Genomic DNA, 20,527 nt, shown 5'->3' with positions numbered 1-20,527 from the left:
ACTTGTAAACTCCTTAGTTAGCCATGTACTACAGCCTTTGTACACTTTGTGAGGCCCTTGCTATAGCCTCTGGATGTCCATCATGTTTTTGGTACCCACACTTAGGCTCTTTTGCAACAGTCTCTGGAGTTTTGCCATGTTTATGGTGTGCCCACACTTTGCAAGTATTGCTTTCATTAAAGCCTCTACAAACTTTGTACTTCTGGTTGTGATTGAGGAGGGGTGTTGAGATATTTGCAATCACACCTACTTCAGTCCCTTTGTAAGGAGCAGTGAGGGCTCAGGACCAGAATCCCATATGCATAGTAGGAGAAAGTACCACCACTCAATTCCGATAAAACATTGTACTTGCACTCTTTTTCTAATGCAATGATAGTACTATTTTCTTTCCAGTAAAGTCTCATGTCACTGTCAATACACAAGATTGTGTTTATGAGTCCAAGTCTCAATCTTGGAACCTAATTCACTTGTGTAACAATTTATCCTTGTCAGGGTCAATGTCTTCATGAGTTTCCTTTTCCTCTTTCAACCTCCATAGCTTCTACATCTGCCATGCTCTAGATCCCACGTATTTTAGATTTCACAACAACACAAACACCATCATACACTCCTTGCCATGCCTATGGCCCATGTAATGTGAAAATGTATCTACTCTTCAAACACCTAGAAATATCACAAAGACTTGAATTGGAAGGGTGTTGAGTCTCTAAAGAAGCCTAGTTCTTGATAAGCTCCACCCCTTAATCTATTAATCACCTCTTATGCAAAAAAAAATAGTGCTAGACAAATAAATACCATATTAGAGATTTTGAAAATCTCCTAAGTTCAAATTTTAAATAAGGAGTAAACATTTGACCAAGTGGCTAAATCTTAACCCTTATATAGTATCTAGGAAAAATTTCACCTTCAAGTAAGGGGATAAGATTTGACCATGTTTCCAAATATTAATCATATTAGGAATTTCCAAACTTTATGAAAATTCACAAATTCTTGAATATGTGGTTAATATGTTGCCATGCAACTTCTCATATGAAATAAAAAATTGAACTATTTTCTTCACTTAACTTCCATTGTGGTTCCATTGTCTAATGAAATAAGAAAGTGAAGTATTTACTTCACTTCAATTCCATTGTGGAATTATGTTATGTGCACAAAATTGTAATCTAGCTTGAGTGCAAATGCATGGACTAAATCTCATTTTTATCCTTGAAAGAATAGTTCTTTCTAAAGTCTACAATTGAGACAATTGCATTTTCAAGAAACCTCATCACACTTTTGGAAGTGTTTATCCTACAATCAACAAATGTAACTATCCTTGAGAAAATTGTTTAAATGATCCTTTAGTAAATACAATATCTCTATATTGCATTTCTTTGCACACTAGGTATTTCTTTTTGCTTTTTTTTCTCTTACATATTTAACTCCCACATTCTTAAATATTGTCACCATCAACTTTTTACAAATATAATGTCAACAACCCATATTTTCATGGCATATGTTGTATGCCCATGGATCATACTTTTTGGAAAAATATAGGTCCTTGGAAATATGAAGCACATAGGATATGCAGAAGTCACATTACCCTGATCATGATTTATATTTTAAGAATACTTGCCATAGAGACTATCACTAGAAATGGAGCTTCTGCATTGAAATGTTTATTTGCTTCTATATATGTATATTTGGTTGTTCAATGACATTGGAAAATTCAATAGCCACTACTTTAGCGAATTTTATTAGAAATGAAATACGAGCCCACAATAGTGAAAGATGGAGGACTAGCAATTTAGTAAATATACATGTTGCATGGTGTAGCAATAGACAACGCCAAGGCTCGAAATGGGTTACCTAAACTCTGTGACCCCCTCTCCCCTCGATGCACATGAAACCCCCTAACCTAATTACCCTTCAAATAGAAAGTATGTAGTTTATTTGTATACTTTACTCTTTGGTGCACAAATCGGATGTTGTATGCGTGCATAGTGAACGCTGGAATGTCCCCAAGAACAAAGAACTCTACATAATTTACTTCATAAAAGCAAGAAGAGAGTTTGCACGACAAGTGACAAAAATACAAATTGGGTATAATCTCCCCCCATGCCTTTGTGTGAGCGCTTCACAAGGCATGTATTTATAATTTTTTAAACCTGTAAGCTCAAAAAGAGCCCAATTTACAACTAGCATGCTTTGGCTTTTGTGTTTGCTTTTGCCCAAATAAAGAATAAAGCAGTTGGGCATCCAAAAAACCGGGTTGTGCCCAAGTATAATGTCCAATAGTGAAATATTTAAATCCAGCATCAATGCACGTACAAAATAATAAATGTTTGTCAAACGCTTTAATAAATAAGCGCGCCTAAATAAATATCAGTGCCACGTCTTTAACGATAAGGCATGTGCCTCACAGATAATTTTTGATGCCGATAAGTGCTTAAAAATACCCAAAAATTTCAAATTTTTGGGGAAAAATAGACTTTGTCGAAGATTGCGGTTGCAATCAGTACGATTTTAAGCGACAATGCCCGAAAGTGCTTGAAAGACTCACTACACGGCGGTCATGTGGCATGTCAAATGAGACCCTAGGAGAAGCCCGACAGTGGAGGACTTCAAGACGGATGCCTTTTTGGACTTCAATTTGGGTACCGGACGATGCGGAAGAGGAAGTGCCTGCGAGGAGTGCCTGCGAGGCCAAGTCCAAAATGGCAAGTGGGAAAGGACTTAAGAGAGCCCAAAAGTCATGACTTTTGGGGGCTCCCTTTGGGGCCCCTTCAAAAAAATAAATTTGGGGGGGGGGGGGGGGGGGCATTTTTTCGGCGTGAGAAGGGAGAAGGCACCATTTTTCAACGCTTGATGGAGATGGGTTATGGGGGCTAAAAGAAACCCCCCCAATTGCATGGATGCCTGATCTACATTCTATCTTCTCTCCTCATCGCTCTAGACCGCGTGTGGAATGGCTGCCCAATTGTGGAGATCAGAATTAATTTTTTCTCTCTCCTCCCTCTCTCTCCTGCATAGAGGCACTTCATGTGGCAAGAATCAAGAAGAGAATCGGGTGATGGATGCTTGTTCGGGAGACACTGGATTGTTCCAAGAGGCTGAGGAGGCTGAAGGCTAAAGATCTATGCTGAAATCCATGGCTGATGGGTTGATACACAGTCCCAATTAAATATTCAAAGAACCCAAAACATGTAAAAATGCGGTATGCTCTATTTTATGAAAGAATTTTGTGAAAGAATTTTGCTTGTTTTTTATCGTTCATGGTCTAAATGGTGTGCACATGGGCTGAAATTTTATTTAAATGTTTCTTGCATTATGTTTGAGGGTTGCAATCACTATTATGCAGAACGTGTATTGATTTATAGTAATTATAAATGTTCAAAACCTGAAAAAACATTAATTTCAATTAAAATTGATAGTTTCTTTGATTTTGAGTGGAAAAAAATGAGTGGACATGGGATAAAATGAGAGAAAATGTTGAGTTTCAATTCCAATGATGTGCTATCAGAAAAAAACAAAAAAATTCCTATTTTTATTAAGAATAAATAGAAAAAAATTAAAAAATAGATTTCTTACATTTTTTAAAAATGAAAAAAAATAAGATCTATGTATGTGAATGTCTAACAGGACTGAAGCATGAGGTTGAACACCTTAGTTTGGCCCTTGTTCTTTGTGTTAAAGTACGTATTTATTGCTTTTACATACAAAAATTGACATAAAAGAACCTCTACACCTATACACCGCAGCAAAATTTAAACGGTGAGGGGGAGGATGATGTTATACAATAGTTTAAACGTTGAAATAATACAAATTTTGATTATTCTCTTTATGCATAACATTTAGGATGCAATTTATTTGGAAATAATGGATCTAATAGCACGAGGTTTGCCTTGGTGCTAGGTTCTTAGAATGAAACATTGCATATTCACGAAATTTCATTAAAAGGGCTATTTTTGTACGACACATAAGCTGATTTTAAACCATAATTGTTTGTGCACAATAAAGGAATTTTTCATTGTATGAATCAGACACATGGTATCTATTCCTGGTATGCAAAGGGATTCGTTGAAGTATAAATGACCCACGCTAGAGAGAGTAAGGTATCCAAGCTGTAGGTCTAGACGGTGGGTCTAAGGGGACAAGTAAGTGAGGACCGGTACATCCTGGAATGATGCAATATTGGTATCAAGAGCAGACTCTATTTCATATGTGTTATATGTATTAGTGATGCATCGAGGGGCCAATCCCGAAGGTGTAGGAGGCAATCAGCCAAGGTGTACTTCCTATGTTGTTCTACGTGGTGAATTACACCAAAATGTGTAGGGTCTTCCCTTGAGGAGTCTGATAAGGTTAACGATTGGACTATAAACACGATACAAATGCAAAATGTATATATGATGGCATGGCAATGTGTTTTGTAGACGCTCTTGACCGTGAGGCCGTGGGGTTGTCTTGTGCATGTCAGAGATCCGGCTAGTGCTATAGCCAGTGCTGGCCCATTTTAGGTCCCATCAATGGTGCATCTTTCGAGAGCCGCCAATAAGTGGTGGTTCTCAAATTTAGGGTTTTTATGGACCAAATATTTGATTTATGTCCTCTGACAATGACCGTCAAGCCAAAATACAAAATGCAGATCGTGCTGAGAGAGCTAGACGACAGTTGGAGATTGTAAGATGCTATTCTCCTTAAAGGAGCAGCCCATTATGTAGAAGTGGTAGTGGTTCTAGTAACCTCAGTGTTACGAGTAGCTCTTCGAGTACTAGTGGAAGTCTTGGTACTTCCCTGCTTCTAGTTAATCAACCCACAACAAGTAGGGGTGAAGTTGTATCTACACAAACTCCTGTTGTCAATCCGGTTATAGCCATGGCACAACCCATCGCAATTCTAGTAGGGACACCGGATTTACCGGCATTAGGAGCACCTTTGCCCATTTTCCATGGGTTAGCAGAATAAGATGGAGAAATCCATATTAAGGAGTTTCAAATGCTACTTATTCCAAATTTGGGAGGAGAAGTGGTACCATCCGATAGCTTTTTCTAGTTGGAAGTTGGGCATATCGAAAATTAACTATACCTACATGGAGAAGTTGTTACTTGCGATGGTATTTGCGACCAAAAAGTTCAGACACTACATTCTTTATGAGAATGTGGTTTTTTATACGAAGGCGGAAGGACTTTGATTATTGTTGAATAAGTTACAGCCGCCTGATCATTTAGCAAAGTGGTTAATCACTTTTTTGCAGAAATTCGATTACAAGATTAAGAGCAAGCCGCTGAAGCTACAGGGCATTATCGAGTGTCTTGTGGATTTCGGAGAGCCAAAAGAGGTCTTGGCTGAAGAAAGTGACATGGAAACTTTGTTCAAGATTGATATGGCGTCTATCCCCTCATGGTATGCTGCTATAACGCACTATCTTTCTACGGGAGAGACTAAAGCCACTTTATCAAAATCGGAGAAGAGGAAAATCAAATAGTAGGCAGTGAAATTTTTCTTGATCGCAGGAACATTATATCGGTAGGGTGTTAATGATATCTATCGCTGATATGTGATGTCTGAGGAGGTTCCATTTATACTGAAAGAGTGCCATGTCTCCTCTTGTGGAGGGCACTTTGCTAGGCGATTTTACGGCATAGAAGGCTTTAAGAGCTGGGTATCGGTGGCCATCCATTTCCAGGATTCATTTGACTATGTCAAGAGATGTGATTCATGTCAAAGACGTGACAGTAGAGAGAATAGGAAGCGTCCACTTACGTCAATTATGGCTACCCTTCCATTTGAGAAGTGGGGCATCATTTTTGTGGGATCTATTACCCCGTCCTCTACTACTCAGAAAATATATATTATACTAGCAACTGATTACTTTACAAAGTGGTCAAAAGCATGGGCGACGAGGCAGGACAATGCAAAAGAGACTACTAGTTTCCTACTTAATCGGATCATTTGTCGTTTGGTCCACCAAAGGAAATAGTATCGGACCGTGAAACCCATTTTTTGAATGTTGAGAGTACCAATAAGCAGCTTGTGGGTATCCTATCCAAAATAGTCTCCGAAAAGAAGCAGGAATGGGACACAAAATTATATGTGGCGGTTTGGGCATATAATACGATGTTCAAATGAGCCACTAACCACACCCCATTTAAATTAATTTATGGAGAGGAGTATGCCTTGCCCTTAGAAATTGAGTTTTCGACCATAAGATTTGCAACCAATCATTCTTTGGGTGATGAAGATGACCTATTTGAGCAGTTTACGAGTATGGATGAACTTAAATTGTAGAGTTTGTTGCACCAGAGGTGGCTAAATGTCGGATGAAGTGGTTGCATGATCTAAAAGAGAAGAAATATACCTTTAAGAAAGGGTAGTTAGTTCTGTACTACAATGTGCGTAGGGAGCTATTTTCAGGAAAGCTGGAACCTAGATGGGATGGCCCTTACAAGATAGTTCGGTTAGGTAAAAATAAGTCCACGGCTTTATTAGCCGATCTACAGGGAGTGGAATTTAAGAATAAGGTTAATCTTAATAAGATTAAACCTTATTATTTTTTAATATGCTAACGTGCTAAATGCATTATTGCAGGTCTATGTTGGGGTTGCTTTGAGATCTACAAGAGAGCTTAAACTAGTTGATGGGGTGGTTAATCCCTTATTTGAAGCACCCATATCTCGAGCAAAGATATCATCAGGGGAAGCTTATCTGGTGGAGCAAAGGATACAAAGTGCTTGAGTAAGAAGATGGTACCTTTGTGTGGGAGATCAAAGTTTTTTTCGATCACTATTTTCAAATTTTGACAAGCATCCCTGTTGAGTTTAATGAAGAAGGTGGGATGGAGCCATCAAGTCATCCTCTCAATATGTTGAATTTTAACTATCATAATTACGAATAGGGGATTTCTTGATGGTTGGCGATGTAAACCCATTGATTTTTCTTATGAAGAGGACATCTTCTTCTACTGTGGTCTTAGTTCGGATGTTGCTCTTGCTAACAAGACGGGACCTAGTCGCTTGTGGGGAATGTTATCAGACCACGCACTATGTGGCAGGTGATGGTTGATATGGATAATGCGAAGAGTGGATGAGACCAATCTACCACTATTATCTTGGACCCATACGTTGATCAGACGGCATGTTATGTGTACGCCTCTTGCTATATATGCAGGAGGTATGGGTCACAACTTGATACATTTAGTTTAGGGCTGAAGGCCCTAGTTTTTCCCCTTGGAATGGAGCGAATTTTCGTATATCTACCTTCTTCTAGAAAGGGATCTATATGAGTTGGTTTGCTTGATTTCCTTAGGCCAAGAGGGCCAGTTGTTTTAAGGTGTTAATGATCTATTTCCTTAGGCCAGTTAGTTTTGTTGTGTCATGTTTGATTTCTTTAGGCCAAGAGGGCCCCATGTCTATTTGGTGCAGGTATAGTTAATTGTGGTTGTTGTAGTGATTCCATCTTATAGGTTGACGAAGTCGCTGGAGGGAGCCTTTGTTGCGAAGGAGCTTCTTGTGGCCATTCCAAGTGGTTTCGTCCCCTTTCCTAGTCTTTTTCCTTAAGCAATTAATGATGCATGTGCGTGTAAGGGTTACTTTCTTTTGTTTGTTGGGGACCGGCACTCGAGGCATAAAGTCCCAGGTTTAGGCTCTGTATGTCTGGGGAAGGTCTGAGTAGTCATTGCCTCTTACAAAGGCATTATTAGGCATTGAAAGGCCTATTTTAGAAGGCAATTCTAGTGACCCTGTTATGCTGACCTGCTAGGCAGCCGTTCTAAACACAATATTAGTGAGTTTGGGAATCTCCCAATTTCCATTTTTTGAATACTAAAAAGGTGGCACCCAGATAACATGCACATAAGTTTCTCAAAACCATATGATGTGACCTATCATTGGAAAGCACTTGAAAAATGGAATTTATTGAGATATAGAGCGCTCAATTTGGAGTTATAGTATTCAAGTTATGACAAATCCAAAGATTTGACCATATGTCCCAAACTTATGGAAAATTCCCATATTCCCCAATATGGTGTTTCTAGGAGTTCCTATCAGTTGTGAGGTAATTAGAGAAGCCTACTAAAATAATGATGGAAAGAGGCAAAACCCTAAATATCTGAAAGACAATATATGAATATATGGAGGTGTGTAAAAAGGGGTTCTAACCCCTATAAAAATAGAAAAGGAAAGAAAGTAAAATCCTTGAGCTGTTGTCTATTGCCTTGCGAAGGCCTGGTAGGTTCGTGGGGACGAGACAAGACCTGGGGTCGATGCCTTGTCTTTCAAGGGGTGGCATCTAGCTGAAAAACAAAGAATACAAGAAGGTTGGAGCGAAAATAAAAGTGAGCGTTAGAAAAGGATTCAGTGTCACCTTGCAAGGACTTGGTAGGTTCTTGGGTACCGAGATAGGACCTGAGGTTGATACCTTGTTCTTCTTGGGTCACTACACTCAGCTCCCTCCTTTTTACACGCCCGAGTATGGAAAATAAGAGGCTAAAAGAGCAATGTGCTAAAAGAAAATATTTGTTGATCAGGCTAAAGGAGTTCTCACCTAGTAGGGGCTCCTAGTTGAGTTGTCCTTAGTTAAGTAGATAGTTCAAACCACCACTTAGGATGACCTCTTTGATAGTTCTTTTTAGCTTGGGTGTGTTGCAGCAGTTGATTAGTGACTAGCTTTAGACTTTCTATCAGATTATGCTAGCCCTACTCCTCGTGTATTTCATGCATTGGTTTTGACAAGGGGTAGGGTGAGAGCTGTGTTGTTCTTTGATGTGTATCTATTTTGTATCAGCTTGATGCTCTATGTGGTTGTGTTTATGTGCAGATCTGTTCGTGGGATTTGACGGGCTGAGTCGCCCTATCCCGTGGTCACCAATGACAGATGATTTTTTATACCAAGAAGTGATTAAAAATAGCCAAAATTTTCGAATTTCAAGGGAAAAATATAATTCGTCGAAGGTAGTAGTTGCAATCAGTACGATTTTAAGCAGCAATGCCCGAAAGTGCTTAACAGACTCACTAGATAGAGGTCGGAGAATTTTCATAAATTTTTAGCATGTTAGACGAGACCCTGGGAGATGCCCAGCAGTGGAGGACTTCAAGACAAATGCCCATGATTTTTTGGACTTCAATTCGGGTACCAGACGACAAGGAAGAGAAAGTGCCCGAGAGGCCAAGCCCAAAATGGCAAGTGGAAAAGGACTTAAGAGAGCCCAAAAGTCATGACTTTTGGGGGCTCCCTTTGGGTCCCCTTAGAAAAAATGAATTTGTGGGGGGGGGGGGGGGGGCGCGTTTTTTTTTGTGTGAGAAGGGAGAAGGTGCCATTTTTCAATGCTTGATGGAGATGGGTTATGGGGGCTAAAAGCAACCCCCCCCCAATTGCATGGATGTCTGATCTACATTCTATCTTCGCTCCTCATCGCTCTAGACCACGGATGGAATGGCTGCCCAATTGTCGAGATCAGAATTCAGTTTTTCTCTCTCCTCGCTCTCTCTCCTACATAGAGGCACTTCATGTGGCAAGAATCAAGAAGAGAATCGGGTAATAGATGCTTGTCCGAGAGGCACTAGATTGTTCCAAGAGGCTGAGGAGACTGAAAGCTAAAGATCTATGCTAAAATCCATGGCTACTAAGTTGATACACAATCCCAATTAAATATTCAAAAAACCCAAAACATGCAAAAAGGCGGTATGCTCTATTTTATGAAAGAAATTTTCTTGTTTTTTATCGTTCATGGTCTAAATGGTGTGCACAAGGGCTGAAATTTTATTTGAATATTGCTTGCATTATGTTTGAGGGCCGCAATTACTGTTATGCAGAACCCGTATTGATTTACAGTAATTATAAATTTTTAAAACCCAAAAAAACACTAATTTTAATGAAAATTGATGGTTTCTTTGATTTTGAGTGGGAAAAAATGAGTGGACATGGGATAAAATGAGGAAAAATGCTGAGTTTTAGTTCCAATGATCAACTATTTAAAAAAACTAAAAAATAAATGTTTTTATTTAAAATAAATAGGAAAAAATAGAGAAAAAAAGGAAAAATTGATTTTTTACGTTTTTAAAAGATGAAAAAATAAGATCTATGTATGTGAATGTTTGACGGGCTGAAGCATGAGGTTAAGCCTCAATTTGGCCCTTGTCCTTTTCTGTTAAAGTGCATATTTATTGCTTTTACATACAAAAAATGACATAAAAGAACCTCTACATCTATGCACCGTAGCAAAATTTAAACGGTGAGGGGGAGGATGATGTTATATAATAGTTTAAGCGTTGAAATAATACAAAGTCTGATTGTTCCCTTTTTATATAACATGATGCGTTTTTTTTGAAATAACAGATCTAACAGCACAAGGTTTGCCTTGGTGCTAGGTTCCTACAACGAAGCATTGCGTATTAGCAGAAATTCATTAAAAGGGTTGTTTTTGCATGACACATAGGCTGATTTTAAACCATACTTGTTTGTGCACAATAAAGGCATTCCCCATTGCATGAATCATACACATGGTATCTATTCCTGGCATACACATCAATTAGTTGAAGTATAAATGACCCACGCTGGAGAGAGTAAGGTATCCAAGCTGTAGGTCTAGACGGTGGGTCCAAGGGGACAAGTGAGGACTGGTACATTCCTGGAATGATACAATATTGGTACCAAGAGTGGAGTCTGTTTCGTATGTGTTATATATGTTAGTGACACATCGAGGGGCCAATCCCCAAGGTGCAAGAGGGTCGCAGTGGGGCCGTGGCAATCAGCCGAGGGGTGCCTCCTATGTTGTTCTACGTGGTGAATTACACCAAAATGTGTAGGGTCTTCCTCTGAGGAGTCTGAGAAGGTTAAGTGTTGGACTATAAATACGATACAAACGCAGAATGTATGTACGATGGCAGGTCAATGTGTCTTATAGACGCTCCTGACCACGAGGCCATGGGGTTGTCTTGTGCATATCAGAGGTCTGGCTAGTGCTATAGCCAGTGCCGGTCCATTTTAGGTCCCATCAATGCCCATAAAAAATGATAATTTTTTCTAGGTAATCTGAATACACGCCATCACTCAGTGCTTCCCACAATGCCACCGCTACCTGCTCTACACATCAACTAAAGCATTCACAATTGTTAGAAAATAATAAAATTAAACTGACAAGAGTGAATACCTAGCAGTTTTCAACTACAAAATAGATAAATAGGTTGGAACTCTGTCCTAATCTTTATTTAATATGAGTGCACTCTAAACTCATAAACGTCCATTAATTTAAATATGTATTTTACAGAATCACCTGCTGTGGAATCACCCACATGCACATTAAATTAATCTAATACCCGAAAAGGACATGCGCCCCCATCAACTTATCGCACAAGGAGTCCACCTTGTGTACGAGCCCCAACAAATAAATATAGTTTTACAGAATACATTGCAAAACCTCATGAAATCTACCATGGTCTCACAAAATCCATTATGGAATATGCCTCCTGGCATCATATCTCCAGGATGGCAATTGTCCTTAACTGCTATTAGCTCAATGTGGAGCGAGCAGTGAGGGGTAAGCACTTAGGACACGGGCATGCATCCATTGGGCTTCTTCAATAGGATGATTTTAAAACTTAACCAAATATCTAGAGTATCTATTGCCAGTTTTAGTGTTCATAAAGTTAATGTCAAGAATAGTTTCAGGTTCAAGGATTTCAGTTTCTTCTTCTAACAAATGAGGGTTTTTGTAGACATGATGAACAGGTAATTGGCCTCTAAAAGGTCATAACAAATTGATATGAAAAGTATTATGAATTTTCCAGTGTTGGGATGGTTCTAATTTAAATGCATTGTCATTGATATTGTGAATGATTTTGAAAGGTCCATAAAATCTAGGGGCTAACTTAACAACAAGGTATTTCTCAACACTTTGCAATCTTCTCTTTTCAATGCGTAACCAAACATAATCATCAACATTGAAACTCATGGCTGTTCTTTTCTTATTAGCTTGTTTAGTGTATGATTGTTGGGCTTTCGCAATTATATCTTCAACTTTAGCAGAAATAGTAGCATGCATATTGGCAATATCATCAGCAGCTTTTAACTTTGTTGGACAATGATGTAATAGGTGTAGGCAATATATGTCCATAAATGATTTCAAAAGGTGTTTTATGTGTAGCTGTGTGTGGTGTATTATTGTATGCAAATTGAAGTAGATGCATATTGGCTTGTTTACTGTATGATTGCTGGGCTTTCACAAAACATAATATTAGCGAGTTTGGGAATCTTCCAATTTCCATTTATTGAATACTAAAAGGGAGACACCTAGATAACATGCCCATAACTTTCTCAAAACCATACGATGTGACTTATCATTGGAAAGCGCTTGAAAAATGGAATCTATTGAGCTATAGAGCACTTGATTTGGAGTTATAGTGTTCAAGTTATGACAAATCCAAAGATTTGACCACGTGTCCCAAATTTACCCATATTTTCCAATATGGTGTTACAATCATATCTTTAACTTTAGCAGAAATAGTAGCATGCATATTAGGAATATCATCAACAGCTTTTAACTTTGTTGGACAATGATGTAATAGGTATAGGCAATCTATATCCATAAATGATTTCAAAAGGTGCTTTATGTGTAGCTGTGTGTGGTGTATTATTGTATGCAAATTGAAGTAGATGCATATTGGCTTGTTTAGTATATGATTGTTGGGCTTTCACAATCATATCTTTAACTTTAGCAGAAATAGTAGCATGCATATTGTCAATATCATCAACAGCTTTTAACTTTGTTGGACAATGATGTAATAGGTGTAGGCAATCTATGTCCATAAATGATTTCAAAAGGTGCTTTATGTGTAGCTGTGTGTGGTGTATTATTGTATGCAAATTGAAGTAGATACAAGTGTATATCTCATGTTTGTGGTTTTGAAATTGTGTATGTACACAAAAGATCTAGAATTGTACCATTAGTAGCTTTTGTTTGCCCATTGGTTTCAGGATGGAATGTAGATGAGAAATCAGTCTCAGTACCTAAATTCACAAACAAAGTATTTCAAAAATTATTGTAAAATCTAGAATCACGATTTAAAATGATAACTTTTGGCAAACCATGGATAATGAAAATAGTCTTTAAAAACAATTGTGCAACTTGAGATGGAGTTAATGTTTTCTTGCATGGTAAGAAATATGCTTGTTTGCTAAATCGATCTACTATAGTCCAAATCATATCGTGATTAGCTTGTGTGTTAGGCAAACCAGTTAAAAAATCCATTGAAATATATTTCCATGGTCGTTCAGGAATTGGTAAAGGCATTAATAAACAAATTAAACACTCAGAAACAAAGTTAGAAATATCATATTCCATTTGTGGCTTATAAAAATCTTCAACTAATGTTCTTAAAGTGAAAATAATACCTCTATGGACTTGATATGGGGGACAATGAATTTCATGTAACACAAATGATCTAAATGGAACAGTGACACACAATCTTTTCTCATAAAACATAAATCCATCAGAATAAGACAAAGAATCAATTGGAATCCACTTATTAGCAACTAATTTATTCCAATTAGCTTGAAAACTGGGGTCATGGTCATAAGTATCCTTCATAGAAATAAGGGAATCAAAAGATAGAATGGAAATATTATGGATACTTAGTCTTCTACTCAATGCATCGGCAATAACATTCTCTTTTCCTAGTTGATATTGGATACGTGGATGGAAACTTTGAATGAAAGCATCCCATTTGATATGACAGTCAAAAATTTGTGGCTGACTAAGGAGATATTTGATACTTTGTTGTTTAGTTTTGATCATGAATTTAGATCCCATTAGATAGTGTTTCCATTGACGTAAGGCTTATACTACAACTAACAATTCTTTATCATAGGTAGAATACTTCAATTCAGAAGGTTTAAGTTTGCAACTAGAAAAGGCTATGGGATGTGAATCTTGCATAAGGATAGTTCTTATTCCTAATCCGCTAGCATCAGTGACTACTAGAAAGAATGGTCAATTAAAATCAGGTAATTGCAAAATAGGTGCATGTGTTAAAGAATGTTTCAATAAATCAAAAGACTTTTGTTGGTTATCAGACCAATGATAAACAACACCTTTCTTTAATAATTTCATAAAAGGTAATATAAGAAGTAATGAAAAATTTCTCACAAATTAGGGTTGAAGGTTTCAAGCCAAGTTCTTGAAGATGTTGATAGAGCTTCCAACTGCATGTTCTTAGCAAATATCACAAGAGTATTATCTTATAAGTTCTAACCCAAATGAAGCTTGTTTTCTTGATTATAAGAGCAATCACAAATTATAAAATTAAGTACAATATGCTATCATGTATCATAAACAACTCTACATCCCATCATTCATACATGATGCCATAGCATGAATCAACTTTGCATGATTACATTCAATGTAGACTATTAGGGACAAAAGCTTATGAGTCAATTACAAGGCTTGTAGGGAAAAGAGACTTGCTTCAAGAGAGCTTCAAATTTAGTTCCTGATAAGGATAAGTTACCATAGCCAATAAATAAGAGAAAAAGCTCATCTTAATTCAACTCAAAGCATCTATGAATGATCTACAAACATTGCCTTGCCATAGGGGCACATAATACTTGCATATTTTGACAAGATGTCTTCTGTAGAGTAAGAAATGAATTAAAAGAACAATATTGTAGCTAATTCTCTGAATATGGATGAAGATATCAGCCCCAAATCGGCCCAAATATCTTTCGAAATTCACCTCTGATGACAGCATAAACTTCCCCTAACACGATGTCGGTGTGTTTGGTGTCGAGAGTCCACCACGAGGGTAAGAGACAACAAGGTGAAGGTAGATTCAAGGAGAGGAGTAGACGGAAAAGAAGGGGTTCGAAGAAATTGAAGACATAGAAGAATACTCCCAAAAAGAATTAGAAAATGTAGAAGAATACTAACAGAGATGAAGCATATCAGTTTATTCTTGCATTATTAGAATATAAAACTCTAATAGATAAAAACATGTATAAAATAATACCTTCCTCTATGTTGCTCATATCGCCAATCTGATGCTTCCATTAGCTCTGAAAGGGGGTAAAATATCAAGACACCTGGCCAGAATTCTGCGAGATCACTGCTACTTCATCTCCCACTTTGGAGTGTTGTTTATTGCTTGAAGACAATGATCGCACGTCGGGTAATTCTGTTAATCTCTCTTTTTACATAAAATCCTCTCAAATTGGCTGAAAGCTACATGCTTTCTTTTACATGTCATCCTAATCTAGAAGTTGTCTATAGTTTTATGGATTTTTATCAGAGATAATATCTAGAATATCAAAAATTGGCTAAAACTTATCCAAAAATCTAATATTTTTGAACCATGGACACTAACACTAATGTCTAAAATGGCATTGGCTCTCTAAATCTATAAGGAAGCCGCACTCTAGAGTTTTTCACATGATGTGCGTGTAGCGGCACGATATTCACCCCCTCCTAACCTGCACATCCTCTAGCATAGGCCAAAGTCTTACGGATCTGCAGTGTCAGAAGAAGTATCTTCTGCCATGTCAATGTCTTCATCTTCTGCCTCTTCTTCTTCCTCTATGTCTTCATGCTCTTGAATTATATCTAAGTCTTCTAACTCATACATTGAGCTTTCTGTTCATTTGAAGAGCTTGATTCTTTTTCCAACTACGGGTATCTTCATGCTTGTCCCATCTAATTTAGCCAATGAATATGTGGCATTGTCATGAACAACCTTTACCACATACAGGCCAAAACCAACACTTTACTATCTTCCTAGAAGCAATGTATTGATTATCTAGGTTGCTGTCATAGACAAGCACGCAATCATTTTCTTAGATATCTCTTGGCCAAAGTCAATGTTGCCTATCAAATCTTCTTTTGTTTTTTAGTCTTTTTGTTTTTAACTTCTCAATAGCTGCTTGAACATCTTCAAGCCTTCTTTCTAGCTGCCATATGCGCAGAGTCAGCAACTCTTCTTTACCGATGCCTTCATCCCAAGGTAGAAGACTCCATGTGAGAATATATTCTTCAATTGGCATAATTGGTTGTTGTCCATGCATAAGTTCAGCTGGCATATAACCAATCACTGTAATGTGTGAGTGGTCCGATCAGACCATAATGCAAAAGGTAGCATTTTAGGCCATTCTTTGATCTTTTCTCTACAAGAATTTGCTAGAGCTTTGAGAATAGGTTGATGTCCTCTCTCACTCTTTCCATTGCCTTCAGGATTGTAGGCTAATGTTAAAGCCAACTTGATACCCAATTGAGCAAAGCTATTGCATGCCTCATCAACATCCAATTCTCCTCTATCTGCGGTTACCTTGCCAACACAGCTATATCTACGAAATACTTCTTCAAGAAAAAAGTGACAAATAGCTTGAGTGGTCTTGGTTGTTAAAGCTTTACCTTCAACTTGATTGGTTAGATCTTGTATTGCAAGCACTAAATACCGCATATTCCATATCCCTGTAGGCATGGATACAAGATCAATAACCCATCTATAATGTATAGACAAGGGATAAGTCGGTTGTAACCCATCTTGATGCTTGACCATAGAATACATTTGACACACATAACAAGTTTCAACAAAATGCTCTATACTCGATACATGTTCTGCCACGAGTATTTTTCTTTGACTTTAATAAAGGTTCCCCATATACCTCTATGACCAGACCACAAGCTTTCATGAAATTCCTTCATTACCTATAGTTGCAACCTTTTATTACCTAAAACTTAGATAGGCACTCCTTTCTTCTTCTTTGTGTGCTTCCATAGATTCCCATTTTTAAGAAAGAAGCCATAAGCTTTCCTCTTAATATGCTTGAACTCTTCATCAGTCCAAGTCTCTTTCTTCTTCATTGTGGTCAAATATTAGCCGCAATCTTATTCATAATCTTCTTCAAAGAAATAAACCAGAACTTGAGATGCAATCACATGCTGGCTTCTAGTTGACTATCCTTCTTCCATAGATAAATCTTTGATCTTTGTTGCTGTATGCTGATTTACTGAAGTACCTTTTCCTGTTCTTGCTGTACTTAATGCTATACTATTAAAAAGATCAACTTCACCTGCAAGATTCAGCTTTGGGTTTGTATATGTAGCAACTGAAAATGTACTTTCAGCATCCATGGAATGAAATTCAGCAAGTATAGATTTTTCAGCTTCATCTTCTTCCATTAGCTCTTCTTCATTGTCATATTTTGCACGTGACAGCATGTCAACAATTGGATTCGCCTTTCCTGTAATATGCTTTAATTTGGGATCGAGAGATTTAATATATGCAATCCATCTTAGCATAGCAATGTCGAGTGTAGAGCAGTTGGCAATCATGCCCAAGAGTGGAAGACAATCCATTTCTACCACTACGGAAGCATTTGTTACCTTCAAGGTCTTCTTGGCCAATAGCCCATCCTATCCCAATGGGACTTGTATCCACAGTAAGGATGATGGGTTGACCATTTGAATAATCAGCCCTTTTGAGAGTGGGGGCTGAAATTAACAACTTATTTAGTTTGCATATAGTGAGAGTATGCTCTTTCCCCCAAGAGAAACTTTGGCCTTTTCTTGATAATCGATAGAGATTTTTGGCTACATAAGCAAAATGTGGTACGGAATACACATGCGCCAATAAATCTTCTCACCTCTGAAATATTTGTGCATTCTTCTTGCATTTTGTTGATGGCATCTATCTTGATTGGTGAAGGTTTACGTTCGTAGGGGCCACACAGATGTCCGACCACTAGGACTTCTTCTACTCCAAAAATCGACTTAGCTCCAGAACAGGTAAGATGTACCTCTTCTAGCCTTGTCAAAATCCTGTCGCAATCATGAATATGGTTATTTACAAATGTCCTGCAGCCATCTTCGTCAAGCTCCTCATTCTTTTCATTGACTTCACATCCCTTGATAGGTACATCATCAAGAAATGGAAGAATAAGTTGTGGAATAAAGTCCCTTAAGACTTTGTGCATGGCATTCATCATATGGGCTACGAATTTTGTTGAACCTTGTGGTAGAGTGCACATGCGGACCAATCCAAGAGGTGTCTTCATTGTGGTAATGTCTCAGCTTTCTAATGAAAGCTAAAATTGGTCATATCTTGAATATAGGTCACCGATAGAATAAATTGCTCTACCTGCAAAAGCTTTAGCAAACTCGTCAACAATTGGACCCGAACAAACATTTTGGATTGTGACACGATTAACAAGTTGTAGATCTTAAATGAATCGTAAATATCCATTTTTCTTGGGCACGATAAACCATCGATTTGAGTAAGGTGCTGAAGAAGGTTCTAAAATTTTCATTCAGATCTTTTCATTTAGAAGTTCTAGTAATTTGGACAAACACACCCTTGGAACAGGAATCAATTTGAGATTCGAAGGCACATGTGGGACCGTAAAAATAACCATAGGAGCCACAATATTTGGATCCACACAACCTATTTGACTTGGCTGAAATGCAAAATCTTTTTCATGTTTCATTAACATTTGTATAAAAAAGTATTTTTTAGCCATCGACGAAAGGAAATAATTTTCATCTATTTTGAGCTCTTTTATACTTTCAGATGTGAACTTCTGACCAGTGTTGGAAGGATTACACAAACATGGCTAATTTACTGCCCTATCAGCCAGCCCTTCACTCAGGCAGTGAGACTGCCACAGGCTTGACTTTCTTATCTAGCGTCTTGTATTTTGTCTCCACTTGTGCTTTAGCCTTGTTGAGTGAACCAATGTCTTCCTACTCAACAAGTTCTTGAATTGTTTGATAAAAATCCAATGTACATCCTTCTATGGACTGATTTTCAGTCTGATTTTCAGTATGAGCTGCTGCATATATTTCAGCCAATGTGTCAGTAGTAATCAATAATTAAAAAAAGCCTAAAATATCTTCATTTTCAGCCATCATGTCATAAGTTTTCAACTCCCTTTTTACATGACATAAATATTTTCTTCCAGCTTTAGTAACAACCCATACTATTGGTTGTACATACATACAGATTTGCTATAGACATAGTTTTTGTAGCATAAGGAGGTTCAAGCTTTTTACATGATGCATTGCCATAGCCTCCTTTTACAATAGTGCAGCCCGAAAACCCTTAAATTCTCAGGCATTAGGAGGCACAAGATAATCACGCAATCGATCTCTATTTCGATGATGGTTAACACACATAGTAAGAAATTGGACAGCTCGTTCACTATCCTTGCTTTGGATTTGAGCATAGGAAGAACCATCGTCAAGAGCTTTTGTTTCCAAGCGGGCTTCAGAAATGTAAGGTTGCCCAAGAATGATAGGGTAACTACAAGAATCTTGAACAAAAAAGTGAAAATTGTCTTTTATGTCTCCAATAGTTACTTGCACATTACAATATGCAGCATATAACTCTCCAAAAGAGTTGTTTGCAACTCTCATTCGCCAACCTCGATCAACATCTATGGGCCATCCATCGCTTTCATAGAGTTTTCTTGCCATGACGTTTATATCAGAACCATGGTCTAAGAGTGTAATACATATTGTTTATTTTTCTCCAATTTTGACGACTATCTCCATTGTTGCTCTTGCCCAACGTGTACGAGAGTAGTGACTGCTTGTAATGAATCAGACTTCTTTCTCATCATGCATGTCATGTAGACGACCTTCTTTTTGAGAGGTGGGCTGCCCAACTAGTTTGGACCAGCCGACCATTATATCTTCGGCCTTCACTTCTTCAATTTTTGTATGCATGTTTTTTTTAATCTTCAGCTTCAATTGTTGTAATTTATTTCTTTAACTGCTTTAAGCTAAATTCCTTGTGCAGTCAGCTTCTCTTCATCCTACACAAAGACTCGAAGAGCTTGCAAAAAAACATGCACTATTTCTTCAGCATCATCACCAACCTATTGTCTTTTTCTTTTGATTACATTAATAATTACATCATGGAATTCACATTTGGCAAATTCTGAGAGTTTCACCTAAGGTGAAATGAGTTTTACTTTCTAGAATTTGTTCTTCTAGTACTTGTTTGAGATTGGTTATAGTTTCTATGTCAGACTGCAATTTGTAGCATGGTTGCTTGTCTTTCTTATTTCCTTCGGCCTTCTTTGTTTGTGACGCATCTTCCATCTCTTGGTTAGGGATTATATTTTCAGCATGCTTTGGTTGTTTAGGTATTCTTCTAATTACCCGTTTTGGAGGACCAGAAGAGGAAGGCCCTAGTTCATCTTCTCTTCTTCTCTTTTCTTCAATCAAGACTTTTTTGTGATTGACGTCAGCCAAATGTGCAAAGGTAGAAAAATAATCTACTGGTTCTTTCCAACTAGTTATTCCTCGAATGCATTGACTGGCATTAGTCAGATCATCTTTGGCTACTTTTCCACGTTCAATTTGATCTAATGCCTACATCCATACTTTAGATTGCACATTTGCTTTACATGCTTTCAAACTTGATTTAGTTGGCTTAGTTTGCAGCCCATAGGTAGCTGCATCAATTGCTGCGCAGGCATTCTTTACAGCTAAATCTTCTAATCTTTTCTTCATTCCACCATTGCCAAAATTTGGTTGCAGTGGAAGACCAGTTTCAGC

Source organism: Lygodium microphyllum, chromosome 4 (genome assembly GCF_053477565.2).
Source record: "Lygodium microphyllum isolate KBCC chromosome 4, Lygodium_microphyllum_v1.1.10, whole genome shotgun sequence".
Taxonomy (NCBI): domain Eukaryota; kingdom Viridiplantae; phylum Streptophyta; class Polypodiopsida; order Schizaeales; family Lygodiaceae; genus Lygodium; species Lygodium microphyllum.
The sequence above is the reverse complement of the archived record's forward strand: the minus strand, read 5'-3'. Positions refer to the sequence as shown.